At 41.5% G+C, this 19,100-nt stretch overlaps 1 protein-coding gene across 5 annotated transcripts in view; it reads left to right on the top strand.

Moving 5' to 3' along the window:
• The window catches only part of sash1a (SAM and SH3 domain containing 1a), a 164,913-nt gene that overhangs the window by 2,763 nt on the left and 143,050 nt on the right, over positions 1-19,100 (top strand). The window lies entirely within an intron of this gene.

The following is a 19,100-nucleotide window of genomic DNA, read 5'->3' as shown; positions in this document are numbered from 1 at the left end:
TCATAGAGCAGGGCTTTTTGAGAGGAGCCACTGAAAAGGAGCAGGTCATGTGATCTGTATTCTTTTTCTGTCTAAGGCTCTGAACAGCTAAGAACTGACCTGACACTGCACGGGCATCTTTAGAGGTCTGTTCCGTCGTAACATCAGGCTTGTTAACTTGTCAGCAGAACAGGCAAATCAGATGCTCGCTGCTGAACTATTACAACTGAATTATTTATCTTTGTGGTCGCCAGGGACTTCCACACTTGATTTAGCCACTTTTGAGCCTGTTGATTAAGTATTTTGAGATGTTGAGTGAGCCTGAAGAATTAAGGCAGAAACAAGTGCAATGAGTTTGCTCTGAAAATGTGTGGATTTGTAGTAAGTCTTCATGCTTCTAAGGGCCTCTGTATTTCTAAAAATCCTGGTCATGGCTTGCAAATTTATTTGAGGGTGTGTTCCCAATAACGTTTTTTATTATCTAGTTCCAGTCAGACTGAAAATAATCCTGAAGCTACAGAGTTGTGAAAATGTTGATGACTATTTCTGGCTTAACACATGCATCTACCGTTTATTTTGTAGGATCTAAACTTTGGTATCATGCTCGGTATTCAGTATTTGCTCGCTCCCAAATTGGCTTTTTGAAATTGACAACAGTTTTGTATTTTGCATGCTTTGTAAGCTCATTTTGTCCGTTTAACCATTTTGGCTAACTGCGAATCCCACAGAGATTTGGGATTTGTGAGGGATTAACTGTCAGACTCGGCCTGAAACAAAGTGTCGATTCCAGAGGGTTAAACTATCTTTCCATTTGAAGGCTGTATTTATTTAGAGCCGGAGCTCTGGCATTGAAGCTTTTGAGGGGAATGGGCAGGTCAAGGTCTTTCTGCTTCCCTCACTCTTTCTGTGTGTGCGCGTGTCTATGTGCATATGTGTAGCCCTGCAGTTTCGAGTTGGCTCCAGCACAGTTCTTTTTTTTCTTTTTCTTTTTTTTTTTCCCTCCTCCACATTAGGAGTGAGAGGAGTGTGGGACATGGAGCTGTGACCAGCTGATAGAGTTTGACTGACTGAGCTGTGATTGGTCTGTAGATATCTCTCCTCGCCCTGCCCTTGAGATGAGATGTCATCCCCAGTGGAGACTGAGACCAGCGATGCAGACATAGGGCAATTACAGGACACACAATGTCAATCTCAAGGGATGGTCATTGTGTAGCATAACCAAGATCTCCATCCACATTTAAACTGTCCTCGGATTTTCATGAACCATGGCCCGTGGGTACTTTGCAAGCAAAACCATAGGCGATATAGGCACCGAGATTCATAAATCCTCTCTAGTGTGTGCTGAATGTTTTCGTGGGAGACAACCCATTATCAAACAATTCACTGTAAGGGCTCTGCTGGGTGTAATAAATACCCGTGATCCTTATCAAGGCCGCGGAGACCTCTTGTCTGAGAGAGAGAATATTATTTCTTATGATGTAAACAAACACTTGTGCCGTCGGTTGCACATTTCTCGATTTCTCATCGGGGAACAAAGCAAGCGGCGAAGATGCTGCCGCCAGTTTTCTGGTTGTTGAATGCACAGCAGTTATGGAGTTAATGTTCATTGTTTTGGTTGAAAGATTGTGAGACGTTGATGGAATAATACAGATTATCATTTCTGATGATCTGACTTGTACGTGTTTAATTGCTGCTTTGTTTTGCTTCCAGTAAGGGGCGCAGCACATGTGGACAGGATACAGGCAGCTGACATGCTTACATCCATACAGCTGTAATACCAAAACGGGGGGAGGTGTGTGTGTGTGTGTGTGTGTGTGGGGGGGGGGGGGTGCATTGATGTACAACTACAGTATTTGAGGACATTTGAAGATTTTGTTTACCTGTTCTTTTTCCTTTTTGCACAAGAAAAATAATTGCAGTAAGCAAATACAGTATTTACCTAAATTTCCCCCATTGTGTCCAGTTGCTCTATTTTCTAATCCAGTTCTTTTAACATAATTTCTTAAATTTCTCAACCATACTGGATATTTCGTGTTGAAGCGTATGGCGCCTTTTCAGCAAGAAAATTTTTCAATATTGATGTACCGGCCGCTCGGTGCCAAGTTATGAAGATGTGTTCTCATGCTGATCTCATCCGGAGGCTGCTGCTTTCAGCATCAGCAGACATAGTCAGTCATAATAGCGCCTCTTTGTTAGCGCTGTGTGTCAGGAGGAAGCAGAAGCTAAACACTGGGAGATTCTCCATTGTTTGTATGGAAGCTGATGGAGCCACATGTCCTTTCACTACTGGTCTGTTTTGCATTCCCAATTTCCGTCCATTGAAACAAACTGCGGAGGCAAGTGTCCAGCATTGTGCTGATGGGTGGATGATTTTAAAAAATACAAAAAAAACCTTGGTATCATTCAGAGAAAGATAGTTGTAAATAGATGGGCACATTGTTTTTGAATTCTGGTGAAGGCTTGGTGGGCGTTTTTTGGTCAGGAACGGGCTGTCAAGTTGTGGGGGAAAGTTAGCTCTGTCTGACCCCACAGAACAGCTGATCACATGTAGCGGGTGCCACAAGTGACAGGCCTGCAGCCTAACTGGCCTTAAGAATGTAAGAGAGGCAGCAGGCCATTAGAGGTGTGGGGTGGTGCTAAAGAAAAAAGAGAGATGGCCTTTAAGAGGAAGTTCATCTTACATGACAAACACTCACCTCACTTCCTGTTTCTGTACTCTTATCTCTGTTATTATCCCAACACTCTCACACAGCAGGAAATTTGAGTTCTGTTTAAGGTGACTGCCTGTTGGCCCGCTGTGGCCGTTGATGGCCCTCGGGCTTCACTGGAAAGCTGCCAAGATCTGGTGGGAAAAAAAAACTAAAACAATTTTAATGAATCATCAGCGCTGTCAGATCATATACATTTACCGGCCAACTGCCAAATGCGGTTAAGACACAGAATTTGGCTTGCATAAAGAAAAGAAAAAAAAAAAACTGGCACAGATTTCCAGTTAAGCTCCCATGCTATGTAGCTGCTACTCTATCCCATAATGAAAAATATGTGCAAGGAAAACTATTAATTTGACATTTTTCCCAAATGAGGACCCTTTTCATCACACAAGTGAATGCTTTTGTAGTTTTTGATTTTTTTTTCCCTGCAGAATACTTTCAATCTTTGTTCATCAGGCTAAGACAGGCTTTTTCCCGCAATGAAGGCGAAAGCCTCGGGTTTGTCTGTGTTCTGCTGAAAGCACTGTTTGCTCAGTTCTTATTAAAAGCTCCTTAAAGGCATAATCAACCAAGGACTCATAAAGGGGAAGTCATAAAGAAGTCAAGGACCCACTCTATTGTCCTGAGAGGACAGAGAAAGTTAATTAGCAGAGTGAGTTCCTCTTAACATTATATAGCGTGTCAGGGTTATATGATTGCTCACATTCCCAGCAGAGTGAAAAGGACTTATATGCACTCCTATAGTTGCTCCTTTTGTAAACAACTCATGTTTGGAGACCTCTATAAGAGTCTATGTAAAGCTTAAACTGAACGCATCACTTTCAGTTCCTCTTCAAATCAGTTTGATAAGCAGATTGATGGCGATCACACAGACCTTTTCACCTCACAGTGTGTGCCCTGCTGGATCAAAACACAAAGCTGTCATGTTGATCTCGTCTAGACTATAAAACAGGCTGCACACCTTGAGTCTTCTTCTGGATCTTGCAGTCGAGTAGTCTTCTTTTTTCCTCATCTTGTATTTTAGACGGCCTATTGATTCAAGCTCATGTGATCATCTTCCCATTTGTAAAAACTGCTGTGTGCAATAACTCATGAGAAATTTAGCACATCGTACGGTCTTGCTCTGCCATTCAGCCAAAAGCAATACCTGCAAAAGCAGTTCAGTCCAGTATTTTGAGAAACGTTATCACTGCAAAGAGATATCCGTTCGCTGGATGGGTTTCAACTTTTTGTACTGTGAGTCAGAGAGCTTCTGTCTGTCCCTCTGTCAGAAATGCTGAACCACCCATCTCCTGGGAGCATGAGCAAATGTGGGAAAGCAGAATTTACACTATATATGCAGCTGGCAGTCTCATTTTAGCAGGAAGGAGCGAGAAGAGCTTGTTCCTACTGTGCCGTTTCTCACATGATCAGCTAAATTTTAAGCCACTTTTTTCCCTCTCTCTCCAGCTACATGAACTTGATGTAAGCTTGAGACTTACAATTCAACAGAAACACACTGAACATTCTCCAATTAACAGGAGTCGTCATCAATGATAATCTCAACATTTAGACCTTCAGTTGGTGTTGAAGGATTGGATTTCTGTCCTCTGCTTTAAGGCCCTCCTCTTCAGTCTTCTGAGATGTGTTGTATTTAAGTAACATGTGGAGATGTGCAGTATATATGTATCACTTAAAGTTATGCGGTCATGGTAACAGCTTTAAATAAAGCAGGCCTCGCTGCCATCAGGGCCATTTCATTTTCCACAGTGTGCTGGGGAACGGGTCCTGATGACACACATTCATGACAGATGCATTATCGGAGCTATTCTGGTCCAAGGTTCAGCTTCCCAACAGCATGTCCAGATGACATGCATACTATGTTACCTGCATCGGGAAAAGATTGCCAGCTGCATTATAAATACTAAAGTATGTTTGGCTTCTTTTTAGACTCCACTTTCTACCTTTTAGTTTGCACGTTTGCAAACTTACTGATTTCGTATACTTAATTTTTGCTTTTAGCGTCAATAAAAGTCTTACTGCTTGAGTCTAATGGGAGTGTTAAAACTGCATTTTTAGCTGTACTGCAGAAACCTCATTAATAGTGACTGTTTAAGCCAGGTGGGAGAAAGAGACTTTATTTACATGCAAAGTTTGACTTGGGGATTAAAAGAAAATGTCTTAGCACTTTTGGATCCAAGCCTTTAAAGCTTCCATATAATTTATGGTTTTGTGCACATAAGGCAGATTCATTGTCAGCCACAGCAAACAGAAACTACATGCTCGGTTACTACTGTAACACATTTCTTCTCCACGTCTTTCTCGGTGCTGTGCAAATGCAAAATGCACTAACCGCTTCTTGCTTGCATCCAAAACGTGTGCAGAAGCATAAAGGAAATCCTAACGTAAGAGCACCCTGTTGTGTTTGCAGTATATGTGCACAATAAATGACCCCGTAGTCCTGACAATGAAGATATCAAGGCCCCCCCCCATCTCCCCATCTCCCCAACAGGATGGCAAGACAAGAGAGATGACAAGAGAGCAGGCCGGAGCATCTGTCTGTGTCAGGATCCAGATTGCACTCGCTTGCAAATCAACATGAGCGCACATGTTTTCTATCCCTCTACATCTCTATTTTCCACACACTCATTACTACAATCAAAGTGGTTGCCTCACAAGGGCTGAATTTTCTTATAAAAAGTGACAAATTTTACTAGAAATGCACAACCACACTGTTGGATATTAAGTGCAATCTAGGGCTGTCACTCATCTCAAGTACTGATTTTTACTGTAATGTCCTAGGTGGTCGTGTGTGACCTATAGTCCTTGGAAAAAGAGCTAATTATCCAGGACTCCCACACAACTACAAACCAGAAGATCACACACTAAAAGAGCTGTGTTAAAAAGTTACTATGGAGACTAACAGAATGATATTTAAACATTAAACCAGATGTTTCATCCTGTAATCTCTGTAATACATTGCCAGGAATGGCAGGTTTAAATGGCAAACACAGAGGTTGGGATTATCACAGTAATGCAATAATTCTATCTGCAAAACGAGCGCTCCATATATTTAAATGTTGCTCAAGCTTTTGGTTAAGCTGCTTTCTCGTAACACTGGTGTTTCTGAAAGTTAAAATTCATAAAGCTGAAGGGGGGCAGTTCAGCAATGAATAAGCTACAGTTTGGTAAATCTGTATTTTATCAACTGGTTCCTAGAAGTTAAATCTAATGGAGAATTATGATAGGAGTCCCAGTAATGACTATTTTTAAAGTTTGCCACTGCAGTAGCTTGCTTTGCCCAATCAGCAGTCTGTAATCCAAACATCACATTTAAAATTCCAAAAAGCTGCAAATCCTTTCTTTAGAGAAACTGAACATAGAAAAATGGATTTTAGATAAATGGATAACTGCCAGCTAATGATTCATATCACATGTGCTTATTATTTTCAGTTCATGGCTTAGTCATTTTCATCAAATAGTGAATCCCGACCTCTTTCAGCAGTGATTTCAGATGTTGACTGTTTCAGTTTTAGAAAGGAGTTAAATCAATCTGTTGATAAAACTGTCAGTTTTTAATCAATTTATTTGCAGTTTTTTTTTTTTTTACATTGGCTCATCAAATTCAAATAGCAGTTTTCAACTAACCTTTATCAGTGCTGATAATCTGGATGGGTGTGCATATGAGCTGCAACAGTGGGGGGGGAAAAAAAGAGACTTGGACATGAAATTTCTTTTCATGAGCCCTGCTCTGCTCCTTTAGAACATGTGACATAGGGCAACACGACTACAATGTTCTAACTGGATAAAATAATCCTCTTTCCTATGAAGAAGAAGCTGTTAAGGATGAACAATGACTGTATTCCTTGCTAAGCACGTGGCTCAGACGTGCATCATAAATCAGAATGATGAAGGTTGAGAAATGTGGTATCATACTAATGTTAACTGCATCTTAGTGGGTGGATTTCCTTAAGCAGGGTGCAGTTTTGGGTGGGTTAAAGCCCTACTACCTGCAACAGAGCTTAATTGTCTCACATGTAGCTACAGCTTGGCTCATGTCAGCCCATATTATCTTGGACTGTGTTTAAAGGATGTAATGCAGGGGTGTAGAGAGACAAGTAAGGCATGATAGCAGTGACTGTGAGTGTTAGAGAGACAGACAGGAGTGTGTATAATTACCTTGTCTGAAGCTGCTGCCAGCTAGGTGTATGGAACGCAGCGCAACCAACCCTCAGTCACCCTCCCCTCACCCCTCTACCTCTAATTGGTCCATTTCCAAGGCATGAGGGCAGGGCTGTGCTGAAAGCTTTGATCACGGAGACCACACCAGTGTAGATACGTCCCTACCTGAGTGCTTTTGTAGTGGCTGTGCCTGGCAGGGGATTAAGCCATTCTGAACCCACTGAGTGTCTGTCTGCCTGTCTTGCTCTGGCTTCCCTGCGGCTTTACATACCTGAATCTGAACTCTAATTACCTGGCATTTTACTACATTCCTCAAATACACCCACGCAAGGACACTCAAATGCGTACTGTGTATTGTAGCTCTTGTTTTAACACCCCCCCCCCCCCCCCCCCCAAAAAAAAAAGTCTTGTGTGCTTTGCTGCTTTTGATATTGAAAGCACTCGTGGCTTTTACAGCACATTCTGAAACGAATGAGTCTGGCTTTTGTGTAATTGTTCTTTTTCTTTGCCTATATAAACAGAGCTCAGTTTCCGAGAAATTGTCCTATGCATGTGTTGTTTCTTACAGGAGACTAAACAACAAAGCATTCTGATGTGTAGCAAACTAACATATACAATTAATATGCCATTAATTAGTGCATGAAGCAACATTTTCTTTGCTGTTTAATTAATTTTCATTGAGCGAAGGTTAAGCTGACTCTAGCAGTTCTGCCCAAATGGGATGCTGCCAACTAGTCAAACTCATTAGTGCGTCAATCCAGACATGCTCGGTAAGGAAGAGTTCATCACACTAATTGTTGGTTTTTGACCTCCGTGTGCGTTAGAGTTAATAGTTCTATTCATTAAGTGTCAATCACTTGCATGGAAAGAAGACATTCCACTGTAGCGTCTTACAGGCAGTTTACACTCACCATTGTTGTCCTTGTGCACGTTGCACATGCCAGATGTTACGTCATCACTGTTGGCGCATGGTGCTGTTTCAGCTTGTTGCACACTTTTCAGCTTTTGTATTCTGCAGCAAGACTGGAGGCACGAGTCTGCCATTAGGTCAGTTTGTATAAGGAGTACAGGGGTTTTTGGATTGCAAAAAGAGACTGATAGAACAGTCGTGGTCAGACGTCATCCATTGGTTTCTGATGTTTCGTTCTGGAGCCTCAGCATTTTCACTGTCACCATCTTGGTTTAGAAAAATAAAACCAAAACTGTAACAAGGAGGGGCAGGTCTGACTGTAAAACTTGGTGGTTTCAGAAACGAGGATTGCTCATTGGCTAACAACTTCTGACTGGCAAGTCATTAGCCAATGAGCAAGGTTTACAAGCTATAATTCAATAGACTCAAAAATGAGTGCCTGAGTGCATCGCCAGAAAAGTGTTTAGAGGTCCAGTCAGAAAAGAAGTTTCTCAGACTTCAAAAGGATCTGAAGTTTTTTGGCACTTGGTGGCCTTCTGTCACAGGGCGAGAGGCGGGGTACGACCTGGACAGGTCGCCAGTCTATCTCAGGGCTAACACAGAGACAGACAATGATTCGCACTTTACATGCTTTGCAAGATGTTGCATTTTAAGTTTCTGCAAAGAGAAATGTGCAGATTCAATCCTGTCATTTTAATCTTGCACCAAAAGAGGGTTAACTCTACTCGTAGGTATTTATTGTGCGTGAAAAGTATTTTTGTGAAATGGCTTAACATTCTGGTTTTTCCTTAACCTTATCAGAGTAAATCATGTTCCCAAGGAATATTTTTCTCTCATTTTGATGCTGCTGATGATGCCTTTTTGCCTGACGTGCACTCTAATGGGAGCTTCATGTGCTGTGGGTCAACAGCATAACCACAGTTTTCTTGTTAGCAGCTCTTTTAAAGAAGGCTTTGCCAAACCAACCACTGTTTACTTTAATAGCCCTTCAGAATTCTTTCCAAAAAAGAAACATGCCTCAGTGTTCACCGATCCTGCTGTATTTTAGGTGAGTTAATGGGGTTGACATTCAGAGGTTGGTCCCATCATCTGAAGAGCTAAGAACATTCTAACCTCAGCTTAACTCTGTAAAAGGTAAACGTGGTCTTAAGTCTTCTATGAACAAAGTTAGGAGAAAACTTGCCTTAACTTAATTTAGCTTCATTTTTAAATGCATCCATCTGAAACCATGTCTTTATTGCAGCTGACCTGATGTGGCTGCTACTGAAAGGCAAAAGCTTGTGTAACCAGTCAGCTTTCTGATAGTCAGCTTTGTTTTAAAGAGGATTAGACTCGTTTTTTTTCCCAACACGGAGGACTTTGAAGAAATATTACAACACAGAAGCTTGTGGAGAGCATTTGAATAATGGAGTTTTATAGCAAGAAAAGTACAGACTAATGAGAAGGAGAGCCAAAGACGGGATGGATATGAATATTTCCAGATTCCTCTCACGACACTGACCACTGTGTGGTAACAGCAGACTGATAATGTGCCCCGAACGGGCAGCAATCACAGCGGCATGAGAAACAGTCATCAATCTGGTATCTTACCTCTTTGCTGTGAATCAGTGCTGATGTCATACACAAAAGCCAAACAATAAACAGGCCAACTGACAAGTCCTCATCCAAACCTAAGTGCTGGGGTCATGCATCGCACGTTTTCTCTGCTCCGCCAAACATCCTCACCCAGTTTCACTTCATTCTCACTTTCTTTCAGACAGTGCAGACAGGCTGAAATACAAATAGACAGACTGGCAGATCTGTCAAACCAAAAGAGAGGAAGAGATAAAGACAGACAGTTGGTCTGACAGGCGGACAAACCGGCACTTTTAGACCGACAGAAAAACTGGAATATACAGAGAGACAAGCTTGATTGACAGGGAGCTAAAATATGTGACGGGCATCTTGAGTCATTAAGAGTATTCTCTCATTTGAGACTTTTTAATGGAACCCCACTGCTCTCCTACCCATGCATATAACAAATTATATTTACAAGAAACTGTATTCATCAGCATTTGCAGCTTTGAGTATGAGGCAGTTACACTGATTTCATACAAGAATGAGTGCTGAAGTTAGAATTTATGGTGAATGAGGGAAGTGTTTATCTATCAGAGAACAAAGTTATTAGTGTGGAAACGGCATGTTTTACATAATTTTGTCACCTGATTTTAAAAAAAAAAACATTTTCAGATGGGGAAATGTAGCACCGTTAACCCCCCCCCCCCCCACCCCCACCCCCTTTGGGACCATACACCTACTCTCCCTCAGATTTTCATATGGTAGTAATTGTGAGCCTGTAGGAAATGTATGCTTTGGATTACATCGCAGCATGGGAACATTTTGTTTTGATCGGTTCTCAGGCGAACGGTATTGTGATGTCAGTGTTATGGTCACTTAGCTTTGTCCGCGGCCTAGAGAAGAAACTGCCCCCCCCCCCCCCCACTTATGAGAACACACTGCCAGTTCAGAACAATGGACTTCAAGATTGGGGTTTATTCTCCCAGCAGCCTCTGCATCTCTAATCCCTGTCCACTCCATTTATGAGACTGCTAAATGCGAGTCCACCCACCTACCCCTCAAGTGCTCCTGACCCTCCCTCCCCTAAAACGAGCGATGCCACAACTTCACCTGGTTTTGGTAAAACTTAGGAACAAAACCTGCAGGAATTTTAAGTGTCAGCTACTTACTAGGAACTTCTGTCCTTCAGATCTTTATGTGAAACAGGTACATTATAAGATTAGATTACATTGCTAATACTTCCCAGAACATGACAAAAAGCCTTTACTGATTCCAGTGGCAGTCACTCTTTGGCTTGTTTGGAAGGAAGACTACAATGCTGCACTGGAAGTTTAGGGTAGGGATTATGTGTGGAGGCTGCCTTCATTGTCATGCAGGAATCCCACAGCCTAAGTTTATATCAATTGTTATGTAAAGCGGCCATTGAAATTGTATAATCTGCTTTCAATCGAGTTTCTGATTTGGACATTATGTTGAAATGATACAGAGAAAAGTTAAAGGAAGACATGTGAAAGTATGTTACCATTTTCCCCCATCCTTTGAGTACAATGCACTTGCACACAAACTACCCCTTCCTTTCTTTTCCATCATCAGATGTATACTTCTGTAGAAGAAGCCATTCTTGTCCCGCCCCCACAACAGATAAATGCAGGGCAGTCTTAAACATGTTTGTCTAGAAATCAAAGCCACTTTTCACTTCCATGATCATTACCCTGCAAAATCACAACAGAGTGCACAAAGATCAAGCATTCTTGTTGATTACGACGAGGCGTCTCCTGTAATTCTAATCAGGATATTGATGATGAGCCCTCTTCACTTAGGAGGCTTGAAGAGGGTTTTGTCTTGAAATGGCATTATGTCTTCAGAGGCTCAGACTCGGATGCATTCTGCACACTGCAGTCACGCTAGCAATGTTTTTATACCTCAAGGGAGAACATTTAAAAACTGTTCTGTACTGATTTTAGTAACTTTACTAGAAATTCTGATTGATTTTTGTTGTCTTTTTCTTGATTAAGTTCCGTAATGACTACTTCTGTAGACAGAATAATAGTAATTAATATTCAATTCAATTCCATTTTAGTTAAATAGCACCAATTCACACCAATTTCTCATCTCTAGGTGCTTTTATATTGTAAGGTAAAGATCTTACAACATCATAAAGAAACCTCAACACAATCCCCTCTGAACAAACCTCCTGCAAAACCAGGCACAGGGAGGGGCAGCCAGCAGAGAGAACTGGAGTTTAATAATTGGTAATGATTAAATACAGTACAAGTCTAAACAGAGTGAAAAGACACTGTATATTAAGAAAAGGAAATATAGTAATGTCATATATGAAATACTGATAATTTGTATAATTGCATTTCATGTTTTCCTAATGCAAAATTTTCTCATTAGGAAACAAACACTGCAGTTAGAAATTGGCACATAAGACTAATGGCTATTTCGATGCTCTGGCTTTTTATGACTGTCTCTGTTAGACATTTAAAACACTGCTGACCCAGTTTTAGTCTGAGAACTCCTGGTTTGTATTTCAGTCCGGATGGGCAAAAGCAGAGTCTTTGGAAACGGAGAAAAAGAGACACCTTATTTCAGACACAGACTCCCACATTCACCTCCTGACTGGGCCTCTTAGGTCACCGTGTGCTGTTGCCTTATTCATCATGCCCTTATCACATGGCCCTTTTTCGGGAATTAAACAAAGACATCAGTACCAGTGGTTAATTCAACATGGATAATGAATTACAGGTGTTTCTGACCTTGCTGTCAATGCTGCACACTTTAATTTATGCATCTACTGTCTACAATGACAGGTTCTTATTACCAGTGATGTGACAATTCCCATATCAGGTGTACATACTGTATGCACTATATGGACAAAAGTACTGGGCCACCTACACGCTACACCTACAGGAGCTGCTCTACCATGGCGACACGTGCCATGAAGCTCCCAGCGCACAGTTTTCGTGCAGATGTTAATGCCAGTGGAGGTTTTTAACTGACTGTTGGTGACTTTTACGCACTCAGCAAGCCCATTCTGTAACTTTAAACCATCTACCATTTCATAGCAAGGTTGCTGTGGTTAAAGAGATTAATAATAACTAATGATTAAATGTGCCTGATCCCATCTGCCGGTGGATCACTGACTTCCTGACGGACAGGAAGCAGCACGTGAGGCTGGGAAAGAATGTCTCGGACTCCCGGACCATCAGCACCGGCTCCCCTCAGGGCTGTGTTCTTTCTCCTCTGCTCTTCTCCCTGTACACCAACTGCTGCACCTCCACCCACCAGTCTGTCAAGCTAATCAAGTTCGCAGATGACACCACCGTCATTGGGCTCATCTCGGACGGGGACGAGTCTGCCTACAGGAGGGAGGTTGAACGTCTGGTGTCTTGGTGCAGCCACAACAACCTGGTGCTGAATGCCCAGAAGACAGTGGAGATTATTGTGGACTTCAGGAAGCACACAGCCCCACTCCCCCCCATCATCCTGACTGACACCCCCATCACCTCTGTGGACTCATTCCGCTTCCTGGGTACCACCATCACCCAGGACCTGAAGTGGGAGCCCACCATCACCTCCGTCATTAAGAAAGCCCAGCAGAGGATGTACTTCCTGAGGCAACTGAAGAAATTCAACCTGCCAACACGGACGATGATGCAATTCTACACTGCAATCATCGAGTCCATCCTCACCTCCTCCATCACCGTGTGGTACGCTGGAGCCACTATCAGGGACAAACAGAGACTGCAGCGTGTTGTGCGCTCTGCTGAGAAGGTGATTGGCTGCAGACTCCCATCTCTGCAGGACCTGTACACCTCCAGGACACTGCGGCGTGCAGCCCGGATCTCAGCTGACCCTTCTTACCCTGGACACAGTCTGTTTGACCTGCTCCCCTCAGGCAGGAGGCTCCGGTCCATTCGCACCAGAACCTCTCGCCACAAGAACAGTTTCTTCCCCTCTGCTGTTGGACACATGAACAATAACCACATGACTGTCCCCGCCACTAACACATGACCCTACGCTGTGTCACTGCATCATTTCATGTTTGGCACTGATCACCACCTGCACTCATGTATATATCTTTCTACGTAGCACTCATAATTCTTATTCTCATGTATATATCTCATGTATATCTCATGCACATATCTTTCTTTCTACATAGCACTTTAATTCTTATTGTCTGCACTGAAGCACCGCAGCAATTTCCTAATGTTGTAAACCTCAACATCTGGCAATAAACCCATTCTGATCTGATCTGATCTGATCTAAATGCACAGTTGTGTATGAACAAATAGTGAGTGAAAAAGGTGACTGAAGAAGAACACTAAGTGCATCGTGTTCCCACGATGCATCATTCCTGAGGTGGGAGTCGGGGCTGGATCAGGTGACCCTAACTATGATATCAAAAAGGAAACCTAATCTTAAAAGTAGAGGGGTGTTTTTCTCCCGAATCCAAACTGGAAGCTGGTTCTGCAGAATGGTGTATATGCATTTTTAGCCATGTTTGTAATATGGATGATTTCTAAAACGGTGCTAAAATACTCATCTCATCTTTCTCAAATGAAAACATGTTATTATGGACATAACCTCTTGAGAGTGAATCAGGATCCAAGACCAGTTGAGACTGGAAGATTATGGAGCCATCCACAAAGTCATAGACAATGAACAGCTCATTAATGGAATCGGAGGCTCCGCAAGACATTTTACATGAGCTATCAAGCCATCAAATGAGCCATCAGCCTCTACAATAAAAAGAACCACAAGCTTTCTTTTCAGGTTAACACAACACAACGTTAAAGAGGAAATGGCATCAGAGTACCACCAAAGTAGCTGCAATAGCGACTGCCTACTTTGGTTTATTATTACCACTCATTAAAAGATGGTAACTGGAAGCACTCGGTAGGCACAAAGCGCAAGCTATTAGACGAGACACAAAATAATCACTCAAGATAACCTCGCAGTATGTGTTAAATTTGGGTTGGTATGAGGGCTGGGCAATATGACCTCAGCATCACATTAACTGAACATTTTACATCAATTACGACTAATGAACGATTGTCATTATTATTTGTGTTCTTGCCTTCATAGTTCACTGACGAGGTCTGAAAGAGGTTTGTACTTTTAATATTCTGGCGTCATTCTAGGTAATGCGATTGTGCTCCAAGTGTTGAAACAGAATGGTTGGTTGTATTACCTTTGGTTGCTGAAACTGTTTTTCTTCAGTTTTTACATGTGACTTCCTTTTTAGTTAATGTCCTCTTTACAAAATGTGTGCAAATGATGGACATGGATGGGGCAGTCACGTTACAACTCAAGCAGTAGTACGTTTTTAAGGGGACAGTACATGAACACGTACTGGGAGAGAAGTATTACCAGAGTGAAAAACCACAAAAAAGTAACAACATGGTAAGACTCTGTGGACTTAAAGGTTCTGAATGTCAGTTTTGGAAATTGGCTTAGTTCTTGTTAATATGTACAATATAATCAGTTCATGTAGAGCTTTAGATTCAGATTACATAGTTTGTATAAAGGCTTTATGTCTTTGTATTTAAAAATAACTTAATAAAAGGTTCATTTTCTGCAGTTTACTCTCCTTTATTGCTGCAATTTTCCCTAAATCTTAAATTCATTACTTCCATTCAACCAAAAGATCATTCTAAATAACGAATTAGAAAACATTTTTGAAAAAAAAAAGTATTTTTACTTATTAGTGTTCCCTTCAAATATTCAGCAGCCTTCTTTTTCCAGCTTCACAAATACACAAGGTCGCCCCGATTTTTGTCAGCCCCTCCAATCAGAGGAAGCAGCATTTTTCTTTCTTTCTTTCTTTTTTTGATCTAGCTGTAATGGCTGTCTCATCCCTTCCATGTCATGCCTGCTGTGAAACCGATCTTTGCCATAGATACACATCATTGTGAGTGCTGCATGAGAAACTAGACATGCATCTCAGCACAGGTTAGAATCTCCCTCGTCCGCAGGGGTCTCTGAAATCAACTACTCGATATCTACGAGGCTCTGGGGTTGTCAGATAGAGTCTGATGAGACTAATTTGGCTTGATGTTTATTTTCTCTCTGGGAGTTTGCCGGTGTGCTACAGACTGAATCGGGAGATGAATAGAAACATGTGAACTGATATCACTGCCTCTGCTAGCTGTGAGAGGGTAACACTTCACAATCTGTGGGGGGGGCAACAAAATGCATATTTAGTTACATTTTTTAAAAATTGATCATTTTTCTAAATATGCAGTCTGCACAGATTCACTTTTTTGGGTCACCTTAATAGTAAAAATCGTGTTCTATATCTAGCATTTTTGTACCTATATAGTTCAGTGGCTGAGTAAAAACCATCTGAGCCAAGGACACTTCCAATGGAGTCAGCACTCTGAGTCTCCAGAGATGAGATGGAAAACTGCAGTGGATGTAAAACACAAGCAGAAGTGACAATGCTCTTTTTTTCGTGGAAGCCATGTGCTGAAGCTGTGTGTGTCTGTGCACACGCGTGCATATACAAGCGTGCATGTACAAGCACATACTCAAATGGCTCAGTTTGATTACTGCCAACCAGGATCCTTTTCCCTCGTGCACTTACACAGATGGCTGCACTGTGAACTACATTAACACTGCAATGCACCTGAACTCCACTATAGAGCATCAAAATATTGTATGCGTTTAAAGCCTCTTCATATTTGGCTGTCCCCTGTGACAACATCTCCTCTGGGTATCTCCTGTTTCTAAAAGTGAGCATGAAGCCTGGGTTATTTATGTTGACAGTCCCCACAGCCATGAGTGAAACCCCCCATTGAACCCTATTCACAGCCAGCTCATTTTGCGATGTCAAGTCTGCCATCTTTCTTCTTTTCCAAGTATTTTTTTCCAACTCTAATAGGTTACCAAGGCAACATTTAGGAACACCGCTGAGGGTTTTTGGTGCTATGTTCTCCTGTGATCGCGTGGACAATAAGCCCAGTGACAGGCGTCGCTGATATGCCTGCTACAGTAATCATAATGACCGAGATCAGGGCTTGCTACCCAGTTAGAGCTGTCAGGGTGTCATTTATTGACAGGAAGTAGGGGATTTAAGCCTGTGCTGTAATTCCCTCAACTGCTTCATTTGATTTTCATTTAGCATATCACTCCTCAGGGGTGCAAGCCAAAGCTAAAGAAGTAGGTCACTATGTGTTGAAAACTGAGTGACTGTGTGAGTATATGTGGAAGCACTGTGGCAAGCTCCTGCCCTTAAACCCCATTCTGCTAAATATCAACTCCTTGGAAGAATGCATTACTATAGATGAAGATCCTTGGCCATTCAATCCTAAAGCGTTGGACTGAGGCATGTCCTGTAGGAATAGCCTGAGTCAGCCAATCGTGGCATGCCTGCGGGCTCTCAGCTGCTAATGCGCTCCTAACTGCATGTCACGTATCCCCCTACTGAAGGTCAGAGGTTTAGTGGAATCATTCATCTGGTCTTCACAAAGGCGGAAAAGGCACTGGCAAAGAGGGAAATGTGGCTTGTGCAGGGTGACAAGTGCCGCTCAGGGGCCTGGAACATGCCAACCCCCTATTTTCCACACAAGCAGGAGGTTATTATTAATATTCCGCTTATCTAGAGAGAGGAAAAGGGTGGGTGGAAAGAAGGGCTTTTCTTTTTCTTTTTCTTTTTTTCCCACATTTCAGATCATACTTTGATTTTTTTTTTTTTTACTTATTTATTTATTCGTATGTATATTTTTGGGATGGGGGCAAAATTTTTTGGTCTGATCCCTTGATCAGGATTGAGTCACAAATGCTAAATGAATTCCATATTGTGGTGGTATTCCAGCTTTTACCAGAGTGGCTTGTTTGAGCAGTATTGGAATACTGAAATTCTCCAATAAGATTCGATGGGAATTTGCATGTGCAAATTTAAAAAAAAAAAAAAAAAAAAAAAAAAAGATCCAAAATGTATTGCATTTATTCCCATATGGCATGTTTTAATGCTATGAAATACTTCTGATTAGCATAAAAAGTTACACCACGACTCATTAGTCAAGAAACAGAAACTGCATTAAAAATTTTGACATATTTTTATGTCCTTGAAGAAGGATGTGCTATCTAAGTGACCGTTCAGTTTTTGCTTTCCTTTTTTCTTTTGGGTGCAAAATATGATTGAAACATATTCTCACATAGCTCGAGTAGTCTCTTTTTAATATTTTCATGTGCCTGCATGATCAGTGCTCCCATTCTGGCTTGAGTTAAGGCATAAGACTCCATTACCTCCTTTTAGCTCCACTCTGTAAATAAGAAAAACACCCATAGGCACATCATGACTTTGGTTTGAGCTGCCAAAAGCATTGTGGGTCAAGCACAAAGAAACCATTACAACATTTAAAAAGTCAACTAGCACCGCGAATATGACCAGCTAAGTTACAAAACACAGTGCTCGATTCATTTGTAAATGTACGGATGTAGATTCATCTCAAGAGATGTTGGTTTGCAGCCGGAACATTAGTTATGCAAGTCTTTGCTTTTTGTGTTTGTGCTTTGTTTATTTCTTACACTTTTACCACGAGTTGCTTCCTCATTCTAAGTTCAGAAAGGTTACATAGGAACAGAGCGGCTTCATCTATTGTGTGTATGTCTTCTCCATGTCTGTCGTGTCTGCCTGTCTCCCCTTTTTGTCTCAGAGGAAAACTCGCTGACAGAGGCTCTTTGTTAATGGAGGGGAGAGCGAGATGAGAATAGGTCATTCAGGCAGATTAGTGCTCGCTGAAATCCTATAGGAGGGGTCATCCACACAGTGCTGCTGGAATCCACTTGTGACCTCATTCGTGAACCTATTCAAAATCCTGGCCACATCCACTTATGTCTGACACTGTTTTGTAAACAAATACTGAGCATGCTATTTTTTTTTTTTTCCCATGTATGTCATTTTTATGCGGTTCTGGCACTGGAGCGTTGGGCAAATCTGTCTGGAAGCCGACTTTTTTTTTTCTTTCTTTCTTTAAATGTTTCACTCTTCTGTGATCTTCACTTTAAGGCGTTTCGGGTGAGCCGGGCACATTTTTCAGCATCAATGCTCAGTGTTGTCAAGTTCTTCAGACTGCCGAGGCCGACAGAAGGATTTTGTCTGGTAATGTTATTTGCCTTTAAATAAGGGTAAGAATGCGAAATGACTAGTGCTACTGTTATGAGCATTTGAGAAAAATCCCTATAGTCTATATCCACAAAAAAGATTCCTCATTTTCAGAACTGCTATTGGATTTCTTACAGCTATTACAACTTGTTAGTAAATAGAAAAAAACGTATTGCTTGATTAAACTAATAGAATTAATTGGCAAATTTTCCTGTGCAAATGCAATCAACCTGCATCGACCCGTTTAATATGCGTTCATTTATAAGGAAAATATGATTTTTATGAGAGTACAAAGCTAACCTTCACAGCTGAACTAAAGCAAGCTGATGAAAATGATTAGCTCAAGTCGTGTGATGCTTTAGAAAATTTCCACAATATGGAGACCGCCAAACGAGAAATGGTTTTGAACAAAAATGAATAAAAATTCAAGAAGCAGAGCTGACAAAAAAAATGTAATCCATCCAATATTTTAGATTATCAATCAGCAGCACAGCAAAGAGAGGAGAACCTCAAATCAACGGTTCAAGTGCTTCAGTTTTACCATGGCAACAATTACCATTGAAGATCTTCCAGATGTTTCTTTCACATTTCCCTTTTGCCAAAATTCTTTATGTGTTGCCAAATATTTGTCGTTACTGTGCTTTGTTGTCTAAACTGTTTGCATGTT

The sequence above is a fragment of the Astatotilapia calliptera genome, chromosome 15 (assembly GCF_900246225.1).
Source record: "Astatotilapia calliptera chromosome 15, fAstCal1.2, whole genome shotgun sequence".
NCBI classification, from domain to species: domain Eukaryota; kingdom Metazoa; phylum Chordata; class Actinopteri; order Cichliformes; family Cichlidae; genus Astatotilapia; species Astatotilapia calliptera.
This window is presented reverse-complemented; position numbering and strand designations above follow the sequence as displayed.